We start from the raw sequence: 24,551 nt of genomic DNA, 5'->3' as shown, positions 1-24,551 counted from the left end.
ATATATTCAGAAATAAGAGGGAGGAGGTTCTGATTCTGAAGAGGAGAAAAAAGAACCATGCGCCAAACACATCCTTGATGTGGTGCTCCCAAATGGATTCAAAATGCCTAACCTACCCGCCTACACTGGGAACACAGACCCCATGGACCACTTGTCCCGCTACAATCGGTTGATGATCGTGGCCCACGTCTGTGACAACGAAAAATGCCTATGTTTTTCAATCACTCTAGACGGACCCGCGGAAGAGTGGTGGAAGAGACTCAAGTCGGGATTTATCTAATCCTTGTCCGGACTACAGTCGTCGTTCCGCAAGCAGTTTGTGGCCACCATGAGGATGGACATGAAGATCAGCGCCCTCGCCAATATTAAGCAGCTCCCCACGGAGACTCTGAGGGCCTACATCCAACGTTTCATGGAAGAAGCCTAAAAAACCAAGATGGACGATGGACAGAGCCTGGTCGCCCTCCTGTCCAGGATCCGAGCCGGGTCCCCTCTCTGGGATGACATGCAATGCAGTAAGGCGGCCACCCTCGAAGAATTCATAAGGAGGGCCCAAGGCTTTATCAACTGGGAGGAGGCCTGAATCCAAGCATTCGGATGGCATTCAGCCCCCCAGCCAAGTGCCCAAACCTTTCCCAGGTACGGGATGCAGTATCCTTCCCATCACTATCAAACGCCCTTGGCAGCACCAAGGTCGACGGGTACTCCCGGAATGACCTTCGCAGCCCCAACGGTCTATGGTCCTGCCTCCTGAGGATACGTGCTAGCGCAGTCCACTCCATTCTTTGGATATGGTATGGCGCTGGTTGGATATAGTGTAGCTCCCAGTGAGGCCCAGTCGTCTCTAGGTGTGGGGATGGAGCCAAGCGTGAACCCCTCCCGGGGGAAGAGATCTGAGGAAGGACAGAATCGATCTGAGCCCTCTAAAAAAGGCAAGAAGGGCTATGAGCCCCAATACTCATAATACACCAACCTAGTGGACACCAGGGAAAACATATACCTGGCCATGGGAAGTACGGTTCATTACCGAAAACCCACCCCCATGTTCAAAGGGGGAAAGAACTCAAGGGAAACCAGCAAAAGGTGCGCATACACAAAAACATGGGTCACTCGATTGTGGAATGTCATCAGCTGAAAGACAAAATCGAGAATTTGATCAAGCTGGGGCATCTCCACCAGTGGGTTAGGATGCCTATGGGAGTCCCGGCACTGGTAGCAGCTCCTGGACAACCTGCGATCCCGGGTGCACCTGGATCATACCAACCTCCCCAGGGAGGGTACTCTACAGGCCTGGGGGCACAGGCCCCTCAGGGGGCCCCAATTGTGCAGGCACCCTGACCCGAGATGCCTTTCCCCTCTGGAACCGCGCCCCCACGGATAGACGGTCACGTGGCCACCATCTCGGGAGGGCTGCACTTGGGGGCAGCATCCTGAAACGATCAAAAGCGATATCTCAGCGAGCTCGAACATGACCATGAGGTATGTGCCTTGGTCCAGACCCCGAATCAATGCCCGAAGTTGATGAATTTACCCATCACCTTCATGGAAGAAGACGCCCAGAACGTCCACTTCCCGCATCATGACCCTTTGGTCATCGATGCCCAAATCGCCAACAAGATGGTGTCCCGAGTGTTGGTGGATGACAGAAGTTCTGTCAATGTATTGTTCAAGCCAGCCTTCATTGCAATTGGCTTGACTGAGACAGATCTGGCCTCATGCCCAATGCAGATCTACGGTTTCAATGGAGATTCAATACTCTCGATGGGGAAGATCCAATTGTCCGTAACGTTGGGGAACGAGATCCAAGGCTCATTCAAATTCTGTATGTTTGTAGTGGTGGACTGCCCCACCGCTTACAACGTCATCTTTGGTCGACCTGCGCTAGTCGACTTTGGTGCCATCACCTCAATCCACCTCTGTATGAAATTCCCCTGCGACAATGGAGGGGTAGGAACAGTCCGGGGAGATCAGAAGAGCGCCCAGAAGTGTTACCACATACCCGCCAGACCAATTTATATGGTCCGCGAAGAGCCTGTCGAGGAGGAGAATATTGATCCAGTCCCGCCTCCTCCCCCAGTGCGGAGGATGGTCCGGGAAGAAGATGAACTGGATCCGCAGATAGGGGCGGACCGTGCACTAGAGCCCATGGAGGAGATTTAAGAGGTGTGCATCAATGACACCGACCCGACCAAAGTAATCCAAGTCGGGAAGAACCTAAATGCAGAGGTCCGGGCTGCCATCATCGCCCAGTAAAAGAGAACCGGGACATCCTGTCCTGGTCACACTCGGATATGACCGGGATCGATCGTAAGATCATATGCCATGCCCTGAATATTGATGAGGGCGCGACTCCAATCTGGCAGAAACGGAGACCTCTGGGGGCGGAAAGGGCAGAGGCCCTCAAGTTAGAAGTTGAGAAGTTATTTATCGATCAAATTCATTCGAGAAGCCTTGTATCCCGTCTGGCTGGCCAATCCGGTGTTGGTACCAAAGCCAAACAGAACGTGGAGAACTTGCATCGACTTCACAAATCTCAACAAAGCCTGCCCCAAAGACTGTTTCCCTCTATCTCGGATTGACCAAATGGTAGATGCAACGTCTGGGTATGAAATGTTGAGCTTCATGGATGCTTACTTCGGCTATAACCAGATCTCGATGCACATAGCAGACCAGGAACACACTAGCTTCCAGACAGACAAGGGGGTGTACTGCTACATTGTCATGCCCTTCGGGCTCAAGAACTTTGGATCCACGTATCAAAGGCTCATCAACAGAATGTTTCAGGCCCAATTGGGAAGGAATATGGAGGTCTACATAGATGACATGCTAGTCAATTCTAAAACCTCCGGAGGACACATTAACGATCTGGCAGATGCATTTGTCATCATTCGGAAGTATGGGATGAAGCTGAACCCCAAGAAGTGCACCTTCGGTGTAATGCCCTGAATTCTCTGATGTGGTTTAATGGCGGGATTAGTAGGCCGGGAGGGCCATACTTGCTTAATTATGACATTAGTTGATAAATGCATGTATATGTGAATTATATTATAATATGATGTTAAATGCATGCATGTGGGTCTACATTCTAATTACAGGGGTGTGATGGTAATTTGGCCTGTTGAGGGTATAATTGTATATTTGTATGCATGTCGGTGATATATTGTTGAGACCGCATTATAATGTGGGTTTGTTCGAGCTATTCGGCATGAGACGATCATGGAGTATCAGTTAGCGGTCTAGTCATAACAGGTTTAAGTTCGGGGCTCGGGATGAGTCTTGGGGTGATTTTAATGATTAGAGCGTTACCGGGAATTAAAGGGTAACAGGATATAATTTATTGGTGTTTGAGTTTATCGAGAATAGCAGGAATTGGAGAGCATTAATTATGATTAACGAGATAGGTGGAGAATACCAATTTTGCCCTTGGGAGCCTTTAGAAACCTTTATTAGACCTAGGGGTATTTTGGTCTTTTCACCCCTAGGATAGATATAACCATTTTTGAGCTAAGAAAGAGGTAGAGAAACAGAGCAACTTGGAGAGTTTTCCCGTACCTTCTTTTTCTTCAGTTTCCTTTGGGATTTTTGAGCTGTTCTTGAGGATTCAAGCTTGGGAAGTAAGCCTTGGGAGTTTGGGAGAGTGTTCCACCCTTGAAGAGCATCACAAGCTGAGCTTTGGGTAAGTTTCTAGCCATTGAAATCTCTGGTTTGCCCTGTTTTAGTTCTGTTTTACAGCTGAGATTTTTGGGTTGAGATCTTGATTTTGTTGGGAGTTTTGGCTAGGGTTCTTATGGTTGTAATGTTTGGGGTATGTTAGGATGGTTTTGGGGTTCATTTGGCACCAAAAATGGGATTTGGAAGCATATGAATCAGGTTAGAATCAAAGGAGATGAAGATGGAGATTTCAGGGGGCATCTGGTCTGGAGGTAGCGCTATAGCGCCCACCCTAGGGCACTACAGCGCTACACAGGGGTCTTTTGGGCGTGTTAGGGGTTCTGAGAATAACACTGGGGTGCTAGGGATCAGCGCTGAGGCACTAGGGATTAGCGCTGTAGCGCTACTCTGTTCCTTCAAAGTCCAGTTTTGAGTGTTTTTAAAGGTTTTTGACTTGGGGTTTCAATCCTTAAGGCCTAGGATCGAATCTACTCACCGTGTGGGCATGTTTCGAGGTCCCAAGAGTGGTGCTTAGGTTAAGACCCTTTCCATGTTGATTTTCATTAATGGAGGTTATAATTGGTTGCGATTAGGTAACCGCTAAGGAACCAAAAGGTTGATTGTTCTTATTATATTTCTTGCTCGAACCTGAGGTAAGAAAACTGCACCCTGTGTATGTGACATGCATGATTGTTATTGAGGCATGTTGGTTGATAAATGTGGACATTGATTGCATATTAAATGCTAGTGAATATTGTTTACTTGTATATGGCACTGACTAGTCAGGGACACTGACCTAAGAGTCAGAAACGGCATAAGCGTCCTGAACGCAGGGCCGAATGAAGATTAGATCTAATCGATATCAGCATTGAATGGCCCTAAGGCATTAATGCTGGACTGACCCTAAGTTCGATGAAACTTATAAGCGCTTGACTAGTCTAAGCTAGTTACTCAGAGCCAGGGCCTGAGGCCCAGGTGACCGTTTGTCACATGGCTAGGGAACGATGTTCTAGGGTTATGACTCTATGGTCATGAGGAAGGTTATGTTGGTGACTAGTCACCATGCACCTATCTTGTTTAAGCTAGTGAAAGGTTCACTTATCTGTTAAGCCCCGGTGACCCTATCGTCACAAGGCTAAAGGGAGCTATACCCACATTAGTCCTGAATGATAGTCCCGGTGATCGTTTGCGACTGTCACCTACCTGTTTTGGACTGATAGTCCTGAATGATTATTATGATCATTGTTGATATTATATCATGCTATACTGTGTTTTCTTGCCGGGCCTTGGCTCATGGGTGCTGTGGTGCAGGTAAAGGGAAAGAAAAGCTCACCCAACCTTGAGTGGAGAGCTTAGGTGGTGATGTGTACATATGCGGCTGCTTGACCACCACGGCCAAGGAGATCTCAGAGGAACTAGGGGGTTTACCATATTTTTGCCGCTTAGGTCGGCGGGTTTGTAATTTTGAAACAGTAATGACCATTTTGAGTTGTAAATAACTTGTAAATGTTCTTGTGGGCCCATGAACAGTTTTATGTACTTAATAAAATATATCCTTTCCTTTTTATTGGTTTTCCACCTTAGCTTGTTAATAACACTTAGAGCACGTTTTTAACCAAAGGACTCGGGTAGCGGGTCAAATTTTCGGTTCACCGTAACTGTTCTGGGGTAACCAGGGCGTTACATTCGGTGTGGCATCTGGGAAGTTCCTAGGCTTCATAGTAAGCTCCCGAGGGATAGAAGCCAACCTGGACAAGATCGAAGCACTGATCGATATGCCTTCTCACGGAAGCACAAAGACGTGCTTGGCTTGACGGGACGAATAGCAGCCCTAAGCCGTTTTGTCTCAAAGTCCACAGACAAGTGCATCTCGTTCTTCAACATCCTTCGCGGAAGCCAAAGATTTGAATGGTCGGACGAATGTGAGGAGGCCTTCCAAAAACTAAAGGAGCATTTGGCCCGAGCACTAATCTTGGCAAAGCCAGTGGATGGGGAGCCGTTGTACCTTTATTTTGTCGTGTCCGAACACGCCATTAGTGCTGCACTCGTCCGGGAAGAAGGAAAGTCCCAGCTCCCAGTTTATTATGTAAGCAAAAGGTTATTGGGTAAGGAGTACAGGTACTCGCTAATTGAGAAATTGACATTTTGCTTACTAATTGCATCCCGGAAGCTTAGGCCTTACTTTTAGGCCCATGCCATAAAAGTACTAACAAACCATCCCCTATGACAAGTGTAATAAAAACCTAAATCATCGGGGAGACTCCTGAAGTGGGCCATAGAATTGAGTCAGTTCGACATTGCATATGTCCCCAGGATATCAATCAAGGGGCAGGCCCTGGCTGACTTCATCATGGAATGCATCAGGATCACTGAAGATGGCGATCCCGTCGACCCCGTAGTACCCCTATGGAAGGTCTTCGTAGACAGAGCCTCAAACAAAAATGGGGTCAGGGTCGGGATCATCTTAATATCACTGCAAGGACACCAGTTGCAAAGCGCCCTACGTTTCCAATTCGATGCATCGAACAACGAGGCTGAGCACGAGGCCATGTTGGCTGGATTGCATCTAGCCCGGGAGGTAGGAGCAGCAAGTCTAGAAGTCTATAGTGACTCCCAATTGGTTGTTAGGCAAATCTCGGGGAAATACAAAATGAAGGGAGAAAAGATGGCCGGTTATGTGACGCAAGCCCGGGAGCTACTCCAGTTTTTCAAGAAATATTCCATCTGCCAGATCCCCAGGGAATGAAATGTGTTTGCAGACACATTGGCAAAGCTGGACACGGATGCCGAGGCAGAGCTCTTTGGGCTCATCCCGATCAACCATCTTCCCGCACCAAGTATTCAAGGCCCCACAATCAACGCCATAGAGTATTCTACGTCATGGATGGGTCATATCATCCACTACCTAACCACGAGAGGGTTACCCACGGATAGGGCAGCTGCCAGGAAGCTTTAGTACTAGGCCCCTAGATATGTCATGATGGAAGGCAAACTCTATCACAAGGGGTTATCCATGTTGTACCTCTGATGCGTGTCTGGGAGCGAAATGAGTGCAATCATGCACGCAGGTTTCTGCGGAGATCATACCGCCGGACTCAGCTTGTCCAAGAAAATCCTAAGGCAGGGATATTTCTAGCCAACGATGAAGAAGGATTTGTTGGTTTTTATAGATCAAATAAGAGATTATATGCAGTGGAACAACAATCAAAATTGTTAATTTAACCCCACAAGATTCTAAATCTACTTCTTCACATACATATATATATTGAATCAAAGAGATGAATATAAAATTACCTCAAGTCCTTCCTTACTGCTATCTTTTTCTACGGCTAAAATCCTTGAGATCTCACACCAAGATCTTCTAAAATGTTCTCAGCACACAAAGAACGAGTGTGGGCTCGCTTTACAAAACAATAGGCAAAATCTATTTATCAGATGTTCTCAACACATGAGATCTGATAAAATTTGGACCTAAGTTTGTGAAGAACAATGACCTATGCTTGTATCACTGTTCTATTTCTCTTAGGGAGATTTCATGATATATTTTTTATCACTTAAAAGTACCGCTCTGAAAAATTGATCTCCTATATTTAATATATCCAATATATTAAAAATAAAATATTAGTTATTTTAAACAATTTGAAGATAACTAATCAGTTATTAGATTTTGTTTAAATAATAATATTTTAATCATATTACAATATCTCATTATTTCTTTAATATTTAAATAACTAAAATTGTAGAACAAAGAAACTTCTAGAAACTTCTTGTGTGTGTAGCACAGTGACTGTGCACTATGCTACACGTGTACCACATGCCAAGGAAGGCATGTGATTTTTCCCAATTTTTATTATTATTTAAATACCAAAATCCCAAAAATAAATTAATTATATTTTTCTTAAATCAAATAATTAATTAATTCTCAATTAATTAATTACACATAATTATAGAATAATTATGTTTAATGCATAGAAAAATATTTTACTTATCAAATAAGTCATTTTGCCCATTTTTGTATTTATCTTTGTCAGTGTTTGTTTGAGCCATTTCAGGGACCATGGACCCATAACATTAAGCTCCAATAAATTGAAACTAAATAATTAAACTCTTTAATTATAATAGTTAATTTATTAATTATGATATTTCTCCACTATAAATTCATAATTGAACTCTTTATGTTATAGATATACTTTTACAGAAATCTTATTTTAAGATGTCCATTGATATAACCATCTTACAATAGTTCAACCCTCTAATTAATTAGTTCATAAATTAGAATGGAAGACTTACCATTTTACCTTTCTAATTTACTTCTAATTCCTTAAGTACCATTAATTCACTAGTGAATAATTAATCTATAATCTAATTATAGATTTGAGCTCAAAATCATTCAGTTCCAGAATTAACCCTTAAGGGAACCAATATACGATCTGTGAGGAAATATTAGATTCAGTATTGTTGATACATGTTCCCAGTCATCCATGATATTAAATCTCCTAAACAAAAGTCATTAGCCTCATTCTATGAAGAGACCTTAACGAATGAATCAAAAGATTTAATAAACATGAACAGGAGTTCATGAACACTCAGGATTAAGGTTGATCTATAAATGATCATCAGTTATGATATGAATTACAAGTCTTTATTATTAAATGGTTTTTGGATAAAAACTTTTATTCATATCGGTCTATGTCTTATATAATCATATTATATAAAGCACCTTTACCGAGATGTCTTACCACATCAATAATCTGAATCTAGATTATTTGTATCAACATGATACTTAGCAAACCGTACTTACAACCCCAATTAAAGAATTCCATAACTTCAATTTGTTGTTGTTGACTATTTTTATTCATTCATGTGACCTTAATTCTCTCATACTAATACAAGATCACATCCTCAATAATGAATATGGAATTTTTCTGATATTTACAAAATTATTCAAACAATAATTTAATAATCTAAATATAACAATAATTGACCATTGTATTTATTTATTCATCGAAATAATAAATGCTTTTACATGCTTTTAGGACATACTCCTAACAGGAGTGTGTTGATTACATTTGCAAGTGCGAACAATGCTAAAGGTACGCGAAGATCCCGCAAGCCCCTCCAATGGAAATAACCCTGTTGACTAGTCCCTGGCCTTTTGCAGCAGTGTGGGGAATCGACCTAGTAGGGTCACTCCCGATCGGGAAGGGTGGTGTGTAGTATGCCATCGTAACCGTCGACTATTACACCAAGTGGGTCGAGGCGGAACCAATGAACACCATCACCTTAAAAAAGGCCATGGACTTCGTCGTCAACAACATTGTGTTATGATATGGCCTCCCTCACAAAATCGTGTCCGACAACGGGAAGCAATTTGACAGCGTCCACTTACATGGCATCATCAAAAGCTTCTCCGCAGTCACAAGGCCTCAAGAAAACGGGCAAACAGAGGTCGTGAACAAGATTTTGAAGGGGACATTAAAGAAAAAGCTTCAAGCCTGCAAAAGTAAGAGGCTGGAAGAGCTGCCCTGCTTACTATGGGCATACCAGACCACCGAAAGAACGTCTACCGAGCATACTCCCTACTCCATGGTGTATGCATGTGAAGCAGTCATCCCAGTGGAAACGGTTGTCCCGTCTCACCGACAGAATACGTATGATCCCCCCCAGAACCACGCTTTACTCCAGGAATCCTTGGACCTTATCGAAGAGATTCGGGAAGAATCCCAGGTTCAGCTGAAGATGTATCAAGGAAAGATCGCCAGGCACTTTAACTCTAAAGTTAAAAGCAAAAGTTTGAAACCGGTGATCTAGTCCTAAGAAGAGTCTTCCTTGCAACCCAAGATCCAGGAGTGGGGGTTCTGGGTCCAAACTGGGAAGGACCGTACGAAATCAAACATGAAGTATGTCCAGGAACGTATCGCTTAAGGCGACTTGACGGAATAGAGGTCCCAAGGGCCTAAAACGCAGAACACCTCCGTAAGTACTATCAGTAGTCAGGAGGACGTGTTTCTGTTTTTAATTTTTCTCATAAAAATGTACGCCCCAGAGCGATTTCTTATTTAATGAAAATGATGTGTACAAAACATCATAAAGAAATATTGTAAAGAAATAAAAGTTCACGCCCGTCCTCCTTTTTCACGAACAAGTGACCCAAGACTACATTCTTCGCTCACTTGGGGGGTATGACCATCTATACAAGTCTAGGAATGAAAACAAAACAGGATGCAAAACAAAAACTTTAGTCCTGATCCGGATCGTATAGACTAGGGGTAGCAAAAACCCAACTCCCAACAAAAGGACGCAAGGCTCAGGCCTAGTCCTACGTACATGGTCCGGGGGGGTAGAAAAACCCAATAGGACGTAAGGCTCAGGCCTAGTCCAAACCCAGACTTACACGGTCCGGGGGGTACAAAACCCAATAGGACATAAGGCTCAGGCTCAGGCCTAGTCCTAACCCGGACTTACACGGTCCAGGGGGTATAGAACCCAATAGGACGTAAGGCTCATGCCTAGTCCTAACCCGAACTTACACGGTACGGGGGGTACAGAACCCAATAGGACATAAGGCTCAGGCCTAGTCCTAGCCTGGACGTACATGGTCCAGAGGTATAATACCCAGTAGGACATACAGCCCGAGCCCAATCATAACTAGGACATGCATGGTCTGGGGATATGAAATATCTAAAAATCAGTTGACCTAACGTGGTCCCAAATAACCAAATACCTGTCCACGTCCTCTATAATGGCCCAGAACCATTGGAACGTGAGTCCTAGGTATAAGTTGTCTAAAATTAGTCTTATATATGGCCCAGGCCATTGGAACCTGACCTATAGGTTCAAAATAAGCTAATCAACTAATCTCTGATGGCCCAGGCTGTTGGAACCTGAACACCAGAATCAGGACAAATAAAGTTGATGATAATTATTAAATCCCTAGCGGTCCAGGGCATTGGAACCTGAACAGCAGGATTAAAGCGAGTTAATAAGTTAAGTCACACCTAAAAAGAAATCTCTGATGGTCCATTCCTTTGGAGCCCGATTTATAAAATCGGGATAAAAAAGGCTAAGAGTGTTCAGAATCAGGATAAAATCGGGGTAAAAGTCCTAGACGGTCTAGGTCGTTGATACCCGAATGCTGGTCCCCAAACAAGCCAAAAGTTTCCTACAACTTTTCCCCAATGGTCCCGGCCGTTGGAACCATGACCAAACATTCGACTCATATTCATGCAAGGTGGTAAAACACTTAGTGAAATTTTGAGGAAAAAACAAACGAATGGAAAAGGGAAGATTTTGTTCAAGAAATAAAATAAATATATGTATAAAAAAAATTGTCTTGGACGCACCCGTGTCCATAAAAATATTACAAAAAAGAAGAAGCCACAAAAAACAAGCTGAAGGCCCAAGCCTAGGTTTCGCTCTACTCCGATGTCTCTGGAGCTACTTCATCTAGCTCCTCCCCGGCCATAAGCTCCACGTCAGCTTTCTCCTTAGCCTCGAACTTAGCTTTCTTCACGGCGGGATCGGGGTAGACCAGGAGATTCATATTTTTTTTCTGAGAGCCAGGTCATGTAGATGGCCTCATCAAAGGTGGCCTCCAGCAAGGCATCCGCCTGTTCTTTCTCTTGGCGAACCTTCTCATGCCGTTTCACCTCCAGCTGAAGCAGGTCGTTTAGGGCCTGGATTTAGGATTCAAGAGCGGTGACCTTCTCCCGATCTTGGCGAGATTGGGCCTCAGCTGCCTCCAAGAGGGCCTTAGATGATGCCTCAGAGCCTCGAACACGAAGAAGCTCCGCCTCCAGGCTATCCACCAACTTTTTGTGGTAAGCTTCCTTCTTGGACAAAGTTTCTTCGAGTTGGAACCAGACCCAGGAGGCCTCCTCGTGGTCAGCTTAAGCCTGAGCAGCTTCCTTAACCAAGGCCTCCACCCGTGCAACTTCCTTGACCAGGGCCTCCGGCCAAGCAACCTCCTTGGTCAGAGCCTCCCTAGCGGCTTCTCGCTGGTTCACAACCCCCTCCAACTCTAGTTGGACCGTCTCTAGCTTCATCGCCATCTCTGCCACCAAATCAGCATTCTTGTGGGCCAGCAAGGTATCCTGTATAATGACCCAAATATTCTAGACCTTGGACCATTAAAAACTACTGTACTAATCTTAAGAAAACATACATATAAAATAACCATAACTTTATTATAAATGGTAAAGTAAAAGTTCAATACATACAAATTCATTTAGGATATGGGATCCAATTGTTTTGAAAATAAAACAAAATATAACTTAAATAAATTGGTTACAAAATTAAGTGCAGAAAATAATACATAGAGATCATAACTAAAAGACTTAAAAAACTTCATCCTCGAATCGTTCGCGCAGGCCACCGATTCTATTCTCCCTCAATACACATCCCCAAGCTGCCAAGAGCCTTTCCCACCGCCATAACTATTTTCCTGCACATATAAAACATAAAGGAATGAGCCTAATGCCCAGCAAGGAAAATCTACTACTAGCATGAAACATATACATACACATAAACTATAAACTGTAAACTATAATCATATGACTATATAAATACAACATCCATTACAATGGCCATCATACTTCTTGGGACTTGCTAGCTAAGCAATCATATGCCCATAAATTTATGGGGCTAGTTATCTAAACAAGTCACATAAATTTATGGAGCTCATTATCTAAACAATCATATGCCCAAGGAATCTACTATTGGGACTTGTTATCTAAACAAGTTATATATTTGTTATCTAAACAAATTATGTGATTGTTATCTAAACAATTCATATACTAAAACAACTAAAAACATATCATACTTATAACATATATCAACAACATAAAAGCATACAAATCTACCCTATTTTCCTTACCAAAAATCGGAATGTGAGAATAAGATCGGGACTTTGGAACACTCCTAAAAACCATAATAGAGAGGTGAGTATACTAAAGAAAAGATATGAAAAGAATGAACTACACCATTGAAAAGATACTTACCAATAAGAGATCTCAAGTTCGAAGAACTTAGATGCCTAACCAAGAATAGAGAAGATTGAGTTAGGATTTGAGTAGAGAAGAACTATAAGATTAATACAAAAAGGAACTAGAATTAGGAATATTTTGAATGTTTCTATGACCGAACTACACATCGAAACTGAAATACACTATAAACCTTACTTCCCAATTGTTTATTAAGCTTATAATGATTAAGCTTATAACCCCAACCCAAGTGTTTATCACTCTATAGTCTCACTAGCATCTAGAAGGCTCTGATCAATGCTTGAAGAATGAATGAAAAGGCTTGGTGCTAGGTCCTATTTATAGAGTTCTAGGAATAAAAATCTTCTTTTTGGCTTTGAATAAAAATAATGAATTTAATTGAAAATATTTGAATATTCTTTAGCCAAAGGCTTAGGACTTGGTCAAATTGTTCATAGAGAGGTTTAAGGAGCCAAAGCTTGACTTTTAAATACAAAAATAATAAAAACAAATAGAATCCTAACTTCTAACTCCCTAAATCTCGAAACTCTAAACTCACCTGCAGTAAAATCCTATTGGCTCTATCTAAACCTTAGGTTATAATAATTATCATATTAATAACCAACAATATTAATCAAACCTTATGTTATTATTAATATTCTTAAATTATAGGTTAAACTTATAAAATCCATAACTATTGCTAGGAGTTTCCAACTAAATCCCGGCTTGAACCAAAATCCACAGTCATAAAAATACTACAATTATTACTAGCTATTACTATTACTACTACTATCTAAATAGCTAAGTAAAGTTCTTGGACTCTACAATTCTCCCCTCCTAAAAAGAATTTCGTCCTCGAAATTTACTTACCAAATAATTCCGGATACCGGCCTTGCATGTCCCTCCAACTCCCACGTTGCCTCTCGTTTAGAACTATTACTCCATAGGACTTTGACTATTGGAATACTCTTGGACCGTAACTGCTTCATCCCTCTATCTAGGATGCTAACTGGTCGTTCCTCGTAACTCAAGTCTTTCTAGAGTGATATCGTATCATACTTGAGGACGTGAGATGGGTCTGACACATACTTGCGTAGCATTGAGATGTGGAACATGTTGTGGCTATCTTCTAGGGCTGGCGGTAGGGCTAGTCTATACGCAACTGCTCCCACTTTATCCAATATCTCAAAAGGACCTATAAATCGGGGACTAAGTTTTCCTTTCTTCCCAAACTGCTTCACACCTTTCATAGGAGATATCTTCAGGAAGACTTGATCTCCGACTTTGAATTCCACATCGCGTCGCTTGGCATCTACATAACTTTTTTATCAGCTTTGAGCAGCAAGCATACGCTGTCTAATTAGCGCTACTGCTTCTTGAGCTTTTCTAATAGCGTCGGGACCGAGAAGCTACCTTTCTCCTACCTCGTCCCAATGCAACAGTGATCGACACCTTCTCCCATAAAGCAACTCTTAAGGTGACATGCCAATCATTGACTGGTAGCTATTATTGTAGGAGAACTCTATCAACGGCAAGTACTTATTCCATGATCCTCCGAATTCAAGTACACAAGTGCGCAACATATCCTCTAAAATCTGAATCGTACGCTCGGACTGACCGTCTGTCTGAGGATGAAAAGCTATACTAAGACTTAACTTAGTACCCATGGCTCGCTATAAACTTCCCCAAAATCTCGATGTAAACACTGATCCTCTATCCGACACTATTGTCTTGGGAATTCCATGCAATCGTACTATCTCTTGGACATAAATGTCTGCATATTGGTCTGCCGTGTATGAAGTCTTAACAGGCAGGAAATGAGCCGACTTGGTTAATCTATCTATTACTACCCATGCGGAATCATGCTGCTTGTTCGTTCGTGGCAACCCTGTCACAAAATCCATGGCTATATCGTCCCACTTCCATTCTGGTACGCTAAGCGGTTGCAATAAGCTTGCGGGCCACTGATGTTCTGCTTTCACTTGCTGGCATACTAGACACTTAGACAAAAACTCTACTATGTCCTTCTTCATCCCTGGCCACCAATAGATTGCCTTGATGTCATGAGTCATCTTAGTCGATCCTGGGTGAACTGAGTACGGGGTAGTGTGCGCTTCTTCTAGAATCGCCATCTTAATCCCTTGATTATCTAGCACGCATACCCGATCCTTATATCTCAATAACCCTTGACTTGATATTGAGAAATCAGTGGCCTTGCCTTCTCTAATTGCATCCATATGTGCCGCTAGTGTGTTGTCATGCCCTTGCCCAATCCGTATATCTTCTAGCAGATTTGACTGGATAGAAAAATTAGCCAACTTACCGACAACTACTTCTATTCCGGCACTAACCAGCTCCTGCTACAGCGGCTTTTCTATTCCGGCTAGAGCTGCTAAACTTCCATATCTTTTCCTACTTAGCGCATCGGCAACTACGTTTGCCTTTCCTGGGTGGTATAGGATTTCGCAGTCGTAATCCTTCACTAGCTCTAACCACCTACGCTGCCTCATATTGAGCTTCTTCTGAGTGAAGAAGTACTTTAAACTTTTGTGGTCCATATAAATCTCGTACCGTTCTCCATAAAGATAATGGCGCCAGATTTTTAACGCAAAGACCACTGCTGCCAACTCCATATCATGCGTTGGATATTGTTGCTCGTACTCCTTTAGCTGCCTTGAGGCGTAGGCTATCACCTTATCATTCTACATCAGCACACAACCCAACCCTTGCTCGATGCATCGCAGTAGACTACGAACTTATCGTTGGGTGTCGGTACACAGAGTACTGGTGCTGAGCAAAGCTTATCCTTAAGCAACTGGAAGCTTTCTTCACATCTATCATTCCAGTTGAATCTTTGCTGTTTCCGGGTCAGGTTGGTGAGTGGAGTGGCTATCTTAGAAAAGCCCTCTATGAACCTCCTATAATAACCTGCTAATCCCAGAAAGCTCCTTACTTTGGATGCGTTCTTTGGTCTTGGCCAATCCTTCACGGCCTCTACCTTTGATGGGTCTACTGCAACTCCGTCCTTGGATATAATGTCCCCGAGGAACGCCACTTGCGAAAGCAAAAACTCGCATTTCTCGAACTTGGCGTAGATTTGATGCTCCTTTAGTCGTGACAAAATCAATCTCAAATGTTCCTCGTGCTCTTCTTCATCCTTGGACTATACTAAGATGTCATCGATGAACACTACGACGAATTTATCTAAGTAGTCCTTGAAGACCCTATTCATCAAGTCCATAAACGCGGCTGGCGCGTTGGTAAGACCGAAAGACATAACTAAGAACTCGTAATGCCCATAACAAGTTCTAAAGGATGTCTTAGGAATATCTTCTCCCCATACCTTGAGTTGATGGTACCCGGATCGTAAATCGATCTTTGAAAATACGGTCGCACCTCAGAGTTGATCAAACAAGTCGTCAATCCGGGGTAGCGGGTACTTATTCTTAATCGTTACTTTATTCAGCTCGCGGTAGTCTATGCACATCCACATACTTCCGTCCTTTTTCTTCACAAATAGAATCGGTGCTCCCCATGGCGAATGGCTTGGCCTAATAAAACCCAAGTCTAGGAGTTCTTGCAGCTGCGTCTTTAACTTCTTGAGTTCCGTAGATGCCATCCAGTATGGTGCCTTGGAGATAGGCTCGGTGCCCGGTACTAATTCTATTGTGAAGTCAATTTCCCAAGTTGGCGGAAACCCTGGCAAGTCATCGGGAAATACTTCTGGGAATTCTCTTACAATGCGGACGTCTCCAACCTTAAGTGGTGTTTCCTTTACCACATCTGTGACGCTGGCTAAGAACGCTTGACACCCTTTTTCTATCATCCTTTGAGCTTTGAGAGATGATATTAGCGGCGTACGTAGTCCTGAAACTTGTCCCATGAATCTCTGGCCGTCAGGAGTCTCGAACATCACCTTCTTGCGTTTGTAGTCGATGGTCGCGCCATGCTTTGCTAGCCAGTCCATGCCTAGTATCACGTCGAAGTCCTTGATCTCTAGTTCTATCAGGTCTCCTTCTAATTCTATGTCCTCAATCTTGATCGGTACACCTCGTACTATCTATGATGATAGAACTACTTTTCCCGAAGGCAACTCGGTTACAAACCTAGTTCTAAATCTTTCACAAGGTTTGTCTAGTTTTTCTATCATTCCTAACGAGATATACGAATGAGTGGCTCCCGAATCAAATAATACATAACATATATTATTGAGGATAGAAACCTGACCTGTGACCACCTTATTGCTAGCATCAACCTCTCCTTGGGTTAAGGCGAATACCCTGGCAGGAACCATCTTGTCTTCCTTTTTCCCTTCTGGCTTGAGCTGGGGACATTGCCTCTTTTGGTGACCTTCTTGATCACAGTTGAAGCATCCTTTGGTGTTTGCATGGCATTCACCAGGATGTTTCTTCTGACACTTAGCACATTGCGGGTATTCTACATAACCCGACCTACTACCTCCATTATTTGTCCGTGCCCTTTTATCGTTGTCGGACTGTTTGTTGTCAGGATGCTTTCTTTTCTGACTGTTGTTGTTGTTGTTACTGGACTGATTGTGGTTATTGTGGTTGGACTGATTGTTGCTGCTATGGTTGTTGTTCCGACTTGTCTGAGATTGACCCTGCTGTCTAGACTCAGGCTTACTAGCTTCTTCTTTACCAACGTTAGCTTGTAGCCTTTCTACTTCTATTGTCGTCTCTAGAACGTCAGCATAAGTAGTATTTCCTGGGTTTTCTAACTTAACCCCTAGCTCGATCTTCGGTCGAAGTCCTCTAATGAACTTAGACACCCTCAGATAGTCAGTTGGAACCATTTCCGGTGCGAACTTAGCCAAACGGTCGAACTGCTGAGCATATTCTACCATTGATAAAATTCCTTGCTTCAAGCCAGCGAACTCCTCAACTCTTGAAGCGAGTACAACCGAATTGTAATACTTTTTATGGAATAGCTCCACAAATCGAGTCCAAGTCATGGTGACAACATCATGTGTCTGCTGGACTAAGTCCCACCATATCCTGGCATCTTTCTTGAGTAAGGACGAAATGCAGGATATGCGGTCCGCGTTGCTGAGGTTCATGTGCGTCAGAATTGGCTCCACATTTCTTAACCACTCTTCTGCCTCGAAGGGGTCTGTAGTCCCTTCAAAGTTCGGGGCATGTTGCTTATGAAACCGCTCATAAACTGGCTCCATGTGTTGTACTGGATACGGCACATAATTCACTACTGGCCATCCCCCATATGGACCAACTTGTTGGGGTGCTGAGGCCATTTACTGTGGCTGTGGCTGCGGCGGAGGCTGAGTCTGGGGCTGAGCCTATTGTCGTTGTTGCTGTAATAGTTCCTCGACTTGTTGTCACAGTCTGGCAATCTCCGCAGTGTTGTCAGCTGGTGGCGGTGGCGCGTTGCGGCTGGCAGTAGCACGCACTCCCCTTTTGCGAACCGGAGGGGCTTCATTGTTCACCGGAGCAGCGTTGGAGGCGTTTCTGTTGGTGCGAGCAGATCTTCGGAGCGACATCGTATCAGAGTTCTAACAGTTGAGAGAAACATGTCAGAACTTTACCCTAGTAGGCTCTAAGGCAAAAACTTAATCTAAACAAACATAACTCGGACCTATTGATTATGGCTTCTTATGAAAATTATATAAGTCTCCTTTATTATTAGAGTGAGTTTCTATACTTAGAAAAACAAGTCATCTTTATTATTTTCTAAGTCTGTTTCTAATTGTAATGCCCTGGATAGCCAAGACCGTTACACTATGTGTTTATAAAGGTGCAAGACTTGCTAATCAAGTCATTTAATTCAAAATGTGTTACTGAAACTATAGTCGAACTAGGGTTAAAAGATTCTTGTCTCAAAAGCTGCATTTCTTATAAATAAACATTTTCTATTTACACGGGATCCCAAAAGTAATAAGTTAAAGACTGTTTACAAAAGATTCAAGATCTAGATACAATGATTAGCCACTCTAAGGCAAAATGGACGGTTAAACAATTTTCTTCCTGTTCCACTCCTCGGTCGTGGCGGCCGAACAGCTGACTATGTACATTCAACCCCTTAAGCTCTCCATCTCAGGATTGGTCCAACCTGCCTTTGCCTTTACCTGCACCACGTGGCACCCGTGAGCCAAGACCCAGCAAGAAAAAACAATAACAACGCACAATCAATCAACAGACAATTAGATATCTCATACTGCATAAGCATGTACTCAACAGTTTAAGCATTCATGTTAATCAAGTATTCAGCGTACCAAGTATATAATTCCATATCAATAATAAATCCACACATGATAACTAGGGTTAACACCCTTAGGCCGCACCCTCTGTTTATCCCACTGACCCCGGCCCGCTTAAACCGAGCTTAGTGAATATTAAGCTGTCCTCGGCTACCAGTGGCCGAGCCGCACCCTATGCGCAAATATAGTTTACGACACCCTTAGGCCGTTTATCACATGTCCCATGGTGTAATACCATCTATGGCATTATAAATTTAACGGGAGCACTTAGTCCCATCACAAACACATAACTGGGTGCAGTTTTCTTACCTTTAGATTTGCTATCTTCGTTCAATTGATCCTTAAGCACGATCCCTCTTGAGCCCTAGCGCGCACCTTGTCACAACCATAGATCAGAATCATCACCAAACCTCAAGTTCAAAACCTAGCCTCGGGACCAATCCCGAGCCCTCGGGAAGCCCTAATTCCACCAAACGGGGTGGTGAAATCAAACCCCGAACCCCCGGGCAAAAACCCTTGAAAATAACCCAAAAACCCTTTTCTGGAAATAGGGTAGTGCTACAGCGCTCTTTGGAGGGCGCTACAGCGCTACAAACAGAACCTAAAAATGTCCCAGACAACATGGCCTAGCGCTACAGCGCCCAAAGGCTAGCGCTGTAACGCTAGTCACAGAACAACAACCCTGCATTTTTCCCTCCTTCGATTTTCCTGAGCCAAACCTTACCAAAACTTTTCCAAACTTCAACCAAACTTAAAAACAAGCTTATCAACATGTCTAACTCATCCCAAATGACCCAACCACATAAAACTTAAGCACATGCACTCCAAATCCCAAAATTCACCATGGTTGGACCTCAAACTCAGAAACTCAACAAAACAACTAAAACCTCAGGATTTTAGAGCTAGAATTTCATACCTTCAATGGAGAGTCGACCTTAAGCTAGCCTCTACACCTCCTTGGCTTACTCCTCCTCAAATCCTCAGCTTTAATTCCCATAATTCCCCATAAAAACTCAGTTCAGAAAAATCATCTCAGCCAAAACCAGAAACATAAGAGCAGACCCTAGAAACTTACCTCAGTTGGATGCCTAATCCCTGATGAATTCTCACACTTGATCAAGGCCTCAAGCACAAGGCCTTAGCCAAGAACTCCTCTGAATTTTAGCTCCAAAAGACCCCAAGGAATGGAGAAGAATCCTAAACCGACAGAGAGAAAAATGAACTTCTATCTTTCCTTCTTTCTTTTTCCTTCTTCTTTTCTTTCTTTCAGACTCTGGACTTTTCCCACTATGGCATAAGGCAACTTAACTCTTATCCCTTATAAGCCAAATGACCAATTTGCCCTCCCTTTACTTCTAAGCCTTTTAATCCACCTAGGGGCATTTTGGTCATTTCACCCAATTCCCGCTAATTCCTCAAATGTCTCTAATATTTACCGCTTAATTCCTGACACCTAACTAATCACCAATTATATTCCTCAATGTCAAAATTGACCCCAATATATTCTCTAAATTCCCAGAAATACCCCCAGGCTCGCCCCGAGCCGGGTATAAATCCCCGCCGTGACTATTTCGCTAACTCGCTCACTAGGATTGCCTTGAGTCACAGATTATAAATATATCCACATAATAATGTGGTCTCGACAATTTATCACAAATATATACAGTTATGCTCTCAATGGGCCAAAATTACGATTATGCCCTTCTAACCTAAACATGGCCTACATGCATACTAATACACATAGTCATGCACCACAGTTATTCAAATAATCATATATCCTACGTTTAATCGTTAAATCACATATAATCCAATTATGCCCTCCCGACACACTAATCAAGGCCCTTAAGCCTTATGAATAGATTTGGGTCGTTACACTAATCATCCTATATGACTTAATTCTCAGGCTCGAAACTCATCTTTGTTCCAAAGTTAACCATATTGAGGGAGGGTTGGGATCAATAGAATCATTCCCACTACTATGGCCCCCTAACTCTCAATATAGAAACTTGGTTCATTGATTTGTATCCTGTTAGGAGTGTGTCCTAAAAGCATGTAAAGACATTTGTTTTTCTGTGAATAAATAAATACAATGGTTTATTATTATTGTTATATTTAGATTGTTAAATTATTGTTTGAATAATTTTGTAAATATCAGAAAAATTCCATATTCATTATTGAGGATGTGATCTTGTATTAGTACGAGAGAATTAAGATCACATGAATGAATAAAAATAGTCAACAACAACAAATTAAAGTTATGGAATTCTTTAATTGGAGTTATAAGTACGGTTTACTGAGTATCATAATGATACAAATAATCTAGATTCGGATTATTGATGTGGAAAGACATCTCGGTAAAGGTGCTTTATATAATATGATTATATATGACATAGACCGATATGAATTAAAGTCTTTATCCAAAAACCATTTAACAATAAAGACTTGTAATTCATATCATAACTGATGATCATTTATAGATCAACCTAAATCCTGAGTGTTCATGAACTCCTATATTAAATCTTTTGATTCATTCGTTAAGGTCTCTTCAAAGAATGAGGCTAATGACTTTTGTTTTGGAGATTTAATATCATGGATGGCTAGGAACATGTATCAATAATACGGAGTCTAATCTTTCCTAACGGATCATATATTAGTTCCCTTAAGGGTTAATTATGGAACTGAATGATTTTGAGCTCAAATCTATAATTAGGTTATAGGTTAATTATTCACTAGTGAATTAATGGTACTTAAGGAATAAGAAGTAAATTAGAAAGGTAAAATGGTAATTCTTCCATTCTAATTTATGAACTAATTAATTAGAAGGTTGAACTATTGTAAGATGGTTATATCAATGGACGACTTAAGAAAAGATTTATGTAAAAGTATATCTATAACATAAAGAGTGCAATTATGAATTTATAGTGGAGTAATATCAGAATTAATAAATTAATTATTATAATTAAAGAGTTTAATTATTTAGTTTATTTATTGGAGCTTAATGTTATAGGTCCATGGTCCCCGAAATGGCTCAAACAATCACTAACAAAGGTAAATACAAAAATGGGCAAAAATGACTTATGTGATAAGTAAAATATTTTTCTATGTATCAAACATAATTATTGTTTAATTATGTGTAATTAATTAATTATTTGATTTAACAAAAATATAATTAATTTTGAATTAATTTATTTTTGGGATTTTTTGTAACGCCCTACTACCTTAGAGCCGTTACTTAGTGAGTTTAAAATAGAAATCGTGCTTTTGACTGACTCTAAGTGGTTTCTAAAACCAAAAGTGTGAATAAATCAGAATTTAAGGCTGTACTCTTTGAAAATGTTTAGTTTCATTGAAAGCGTTAAGTATAAAACATCTGGGATCCCAAAATAAGGTTTACAAAATATTTACAACTCAAAAATAGATTTACACTTGACCAACTATCAAAAGAATGGTTTAATACAGCCATATACAAAATACCCCCAACCAAAGCAGTCGGGCAGGCCGAACATGTACGCGCCGCCCCCACGCTCTCCATACTCATGGCCGGTTGACTGATTCCTTGCTTTTACCTGCCACACGGAGCACCCGTGAGCCGAAGCCCAGCAAGAAAACTCAAATAGTACATAACATATGCAATTAATATAGCTGGCATAATTCACTGATAAATAGAAAAATCATCGGATAAAACAAGCACGGCCATGCCGCCCCAGAGGCCTTACCAAAGCTTGGGGTCTCGGTCCTCACCGTAGGATAACCCATGTATCCCTTGGGTCCCACCCTGGCTATAGCATCCCATGTGCTGAGCGTTACTTCCGGCCCCACTGCCGTACCCGGCCTACGCCGCTCTCGGCCTTAGCCGTTCATTCCATTATAATCACACATATAATGCATTCAGAAATAACCATTCAAACATACAATAGTTCATCTAAGTTTACACATTTGCATACAATACAATCTAGGGCCGTGCCCTGCAATCACACAGTGGGCCCATGCCCTATTCTCGGGTGTTAGGGTTTTCTTACCTTTAGATTCGGTAGCCTTGATCACCCGACTCCTTGAGCACGATCCTACCCGAGCCCTAGCGCTTACCTAAGCAAAATCCACAAGTCAAAGTCATCACCAACCTCAAGTCCAAAACCTAGCCTCGGGACTAATCCCGAGCCCCCGGGAGGTCCTAGATCCCCAAAACAAAGTGGCGGAATCGAGCCCCGAACCCTAGGTCAAAATCCCTTCACAAAAGCCCAAAAATCCCCTCTGTGAACAGTGCAGCGCTACAGCGCTCAAAAGAGGGAGCTGTAGCGCTACAAGCAGAACCACCCCATCAGAACAGGGGCTAGCGCTACAGCGCCCCCTGACTAGCGCTGTAGCGCTAGTTGCAGACCAGCACTACCCAAAAATCGCATCTTGCGATTTTCTCCTACCATTTCAACTCCAAACTTGCCCAAACCTTTTCCAAACCCAAAAACACACATATACACACCACACACTCATCCCAAGCACCCCATGAGCTCAATCCCAAGCTCAAGCAACCCAAAACTCAAAATCTAACACAATGAACCCAAAAACCAGAAATTCACTCAAACAACAAAGATAGGGTCTTAGAAATCATACCGAGAGTGGAATTTCGACCTTGAATCGAACCCTAGACCTCCTTAGCTTGCACCTTCACAACCTTGACCTGTTTTCCCCAAAAACCCCATCCATTTAGCTCAAAAACACAATCCAAACCAGTCAAGCCCTAAAACAGAAAATCCCCAAGAACTTACCTCAATTTCTGATGTGATCTTGCTAACCCCTTGCCAATCCTCAAGCCTAGCTTAGGATTCTTGATGCTCAGCCTACCCTAGCTCTCCACTGAGCTTGACTCCAAGAAAAATGAAGGAATTTGGTTGGGAGAGCCACAAACCGATCTTTTGGAGCAAAAACCCCTTCAGCTCTTCTCTTTCCTTTTCCCCTTCTTTCCTTCTTTCTTTTCAGCCTATAACTTTAACTCTACAAATCCACTAAGTATAAAGCCCTTCTTTAATTTATCTCTTACAAGCCTAATGACCAAAATGCCCTCCCTTAATAACTCTAAACCTTTATGCCCATAAAGGGGCATTTTAGTCATATTACCCAAGTTCCCACTAATTCCTCAAGTGTTCCTAATAATTTCTCGCTCGCTACCCAATACCTGAATAATCGTCAAATATACATTCCTCATCATCAAGATTAACCTCAATATATTTCCAAATTCTCATTAAAACTCCCCAGGCTTAACCCAAGCCGGGTATAGATTCCCGCTTTGACTTTTCCGCTAACCCGCTCACTCTAGGATCGTCTCGAGTCATGGATCACCGATATCAACATAAAACATGCCCAAAATGGCCAGATTACTATAATGCTCTTTTTAAGACAATCAGGTCTACATGCATACTAATTCACATAGTCATGCATCACAAATAATCAAATAGTCATACAACGTGCATTAAATCATAATCATGCATAAAACTCATTAAAGTCACACACATAATCCCATTATGCCCTCCAGGCCCACTATTCAAGGCCCTGAGCCTTAACAGTGAATTTGGGTCGTTACAACTATCCCCTCCTCATGAAAATTTCGTCCTCGAAATTTACCTGAACAACTCGGGATACCGCTCCCGCATATCCGACTCTAGTTCCCATGTCACCTCTTCCACCTTGCTATT

This window comes from Humulus lupulus, chromosome 2 (genome assembly GCF_963169125.1).
Source record: "Humulus lupulus chromosome 2, drHumLupu1.1, whole genome shotgun sequence".
In the NCBI taxonomy this organism is placed as follows: Eukaryota; Viridiplantae; Streptophyta; class Magnoliopsida; order Rosales; family Cannabaceae; genus Humulus; species Humulus lupulus.
Note: the sequence above shows the minus strand (reverse complement) of the source record.